This window comes from Astatotilapia calliptera, chromosome 6, assembly GCF_900246225.1.
Source record: "Astatotilapia calliptera chromosome 6, fAstCal1.2, whole genome shotgun sequence".
Classification (NCBI taxonomy): domain Eukaryota; kingdom Metazoa; phylum Chordata; class Actinopteri; order Cichliformes; family Cichlidae; genus Astatotilapia; species Astatotilapia calliptera.
Genome location: NC_039307.1, coordinates 2,121,338 through 2,124,540, shown reverse-complemented (window position 1 = coordinate 2,124,540; position 3,203 = coordinate 2,121,338). Strand labels below are relative to the sequence as shown.

The 3,203-nt window shown below is 39.7% G+C and overlaps 1 long non-coding RNA gene across 1 annotated transcript; it reads right to left on the bottom strand.

Annotated features, from left to right (window-relative positions):
• Positions 1–393: 393 nt before the first annotated feature.
• LOC113023563 (uncharacterized) lies at positions 394–3,203 on the bottom strand. Its single transcript, XR_003272595.1, has 3 exons — positions 2,801–3,203; positions 2,601–2,710; positions 394–2,491 (listed from the first exon to the last, which is right to left on the bottom strand). It is a non-coding gene; the product is annotated as an uncharacterized LOC113023563 (long non-coding RNA).

Sequence of the window (3,203 nt, the reverse complement as noted above, 5' to 3'; positions counted from 1 at the left end):
AGACGAAAGCTTTGAAGCTTTTTCCTCCACAAACTTGCAGAGTCTGTGAAAATGCACAGCGTCACTCTTATTCTCACCTCGCTCTTTAGGTTTTCTGACTTTTGAATAAAGGGGAACTCTTGCCTCAAGGGATGCGACTCAAGTTGATGTCAGCTGGTTCTGGGTGTCAAAAATGAGCGACTAAGCAACATTAGCGGCATTTAAGAACACACAGAGCCATCCTGGATGTGAAGCATAGGCAACGCTTGATAAAGGTGAGGGGACGGTGACTAAACCAGGTGTGACGTCTGGCTCTGTTGCGTCACGAGTCCAAACATGCAGCAGTGCAAATTCATTCAATCTCAGCCTCAATAACGTGAAACTGCAGCTGAAGTAGAGCACTAACATCGTGGATTATGGAAACATCATTTCATTTATTTATTTATTTATTTCACACTTGGTACAACAGTTCAAACAAACCAACCACACTTTCTATCAAAAAGCCCTACAACCATGTGTGAAAAGGAGCAGGAAGAAGAAAATGTTCTCATTAAACCCCGCCCCCTATCTACAATCCAACTTATATTACGAGTGGGCACCAAAAATCAGGGAACAAACTAACATTAACATTTCTCTCCGGTCCTAACCCAAACCAAACAACAAATTTACAATCAGAATATACCACTCCACATAGTAACAAGGAGAAAATACAATTAAAAAACAAATAAAACAAAAAATTATAATGGATCCATTTTCAATGAACTCCAATTTCATTCACATTCTTCATATCGAGTTATCGTTTTAAGCATGTAACACTTTTTAAAACAATGTAAATTTATACAATTCTTTAAATTATAATGAAGAGACTTCCACAGTCGTATACTCCTAACCGTTGGACTCATTAATCTCTGTGTAGTTCTAGCTAACTGATGCTTAAAATAAAATTTCCTTCTGCTATCTTCTCCCCCTGAACACAATAAAATACTCTTTGTAACTTAAAGGGCAAAATATTATTTTTAGCCTTAAACATAATTAATAGTGTGCGTAGTTTCACTAAATCTCCTAATTTTAATAATTTTGATTTTATAAATAATTTATTTGTATGTTCTCTATATTTAACATTATGAATCATTGGTATCACTTTCTTCTGTAATAAGTTTAGAGGTTTTATAGTATTCTCATATGTATTCCCCCAGACTTCAACACAGTAACTAAAATATGAGAAAAACAATGAAAAATATACAATGCGCATTGTTTTATAGTCTAATAAATCTCTTACATTTCCCAAAATATAAATGTTTTTAACCATCTTCTTTCTAATATACTCAATATGTGATTTCCATGTCAAATTTTCATCTACCATTACAGATGATCAAAAGCTTTTGTTAAACACAGACTTTATTTAAAAAATCTTAGAAGTAAGAACTAGACGTGCAAACATCTCTTTTGTCGTCTGGTGCCACTTTATTGCCTTTTTGTAAAGGTTCTCAAGTGTGACGCTAACCTTAGCTAGAGTCAGTGCTAACAGGGTGGTCTCAGTGCCAACGTGCTCGGTCAGCATCTGTTAGCGCCACATTTGAACCTGCTGGGAGACCTTTTAGCATATTTGTTAGTCCAGTGGGTGATTAGACGAACTTCAAACAGACCATCAGAAACACATCAGCGTGTTCTCTGTTCTCTCATCCAGTCAGAAATCAAACTTTTCCTTCTGAAATCCAACCCCTGATCCTCGCTTCAAGTTTCATTCCCAAAGCAAAATTAGGCCAAAATTAAGTCTGAAACCACCAGTGGACAAATTCCTGTGTGAAAGTCGAACCATCATGAAACCATCCAGTCTTTCGTCCACACCATCTTTCTTCCGCCAAGCTTTCCTCTTTACAGGAAATGGTAGAACTGTTTAACAGGAACAACATCGAGCTTAAAGCAATATTTAAACTGAAATCAGAAGCTGTTTTTTAGTATTTAGTCAACTTAAAAATTAAGCGATTCATCCATTTTCCTAACTGCTTATCCAACTCAAGCACGTAGGGCTGCTGGAGTCTGACGTCTGTGATTCCTCACTGCTGCTGAATGAGCTGCCCTATCAGACCACAGCACAGAAAATGGCACAGGCTCATAAAATATCCACAGCATGGTGTCACACTCATACAGACCCAGAGCTTCGGCTGAGCTGACCGTGGATCTTCAAGCAGAGTTTTTCGTCCTGTAGCAGTTTTACTGCCCGGTGTTTAAATCCCTGTTTGGTTTCCACTCTGGTGGAAAGAGAAATATTCGGGATGTGAATCTTCTGAAGGTCACCAAAAAGTCTTGTTTGATTGATTCTTGTTGAGCTGAACGTGGTTCTTTTTACATTCATCCACAACATTGTCCTTCCAGTTAGTAGATAAACAGCTGATCCACAGCGACACACAGTGTGGACGGTAGCGTTAACGCGTGACAGGACGGTCAGCTGGTGCTTTGATGTTGCTCGCCATGATCATCGTCTTCCTCAGCTGAGTGGTGCAGTCCAGTTCTGTAAGATTCAGACTGTTTTTACAACCCAGTAATTGCAAAAGCAGATGTATTGGAGTGTCACAATGACTGAGTGATTACAACCATCATGATTTAGAATGAGCTGCTACTTTTTGTACTTGTGCCAGGGTCTTTTTGGAGGCAGCAGCTGGTGGCATTGCACTTCCTCCTCAGCTTCAGGGCGAGGTAGTTGCGCCAGCAGGTGGTTCTTCTTCTTTGCCTGTAATCAACAGGACCAACAAAAGCACCTGTAGTAACGAATACTTTGTGTAAACTGTGTTATAACAGTAAGGGAGCAATAAGCACTTACGCAGGTCATCTCAGGCCACACAGAATGGACGTCTGTGGCTGTCTTATCCTTATGCAGGGAGAATGATTCACTGGCACTGGATCTGCATAGAATCACAAACTATCACAGACACAAATCTCAGGCTTCCTGAAAGTGAAACCTCGCACAACTGAAATTACGATGTACAGGCAAGTGGCTGCTCCATCCTTGTACGGTCAAGTACAGCACTTTTCCTCTCCTCTCAAACAAAACCCTTAAAGGACAACTATTTAGCAAGTTTCAGGCTCCGCCAGTAAAAACACCTTCAGAGGCGTTCGCCAATTAGGCCTGCAGCAACTGTCACCTCCAGGCTCTATAGAGTAAAAACCTCAAGATATTAAAGAGAAGTCAAGTTTATTTATTTATAGAGCACATTTCCAAACAG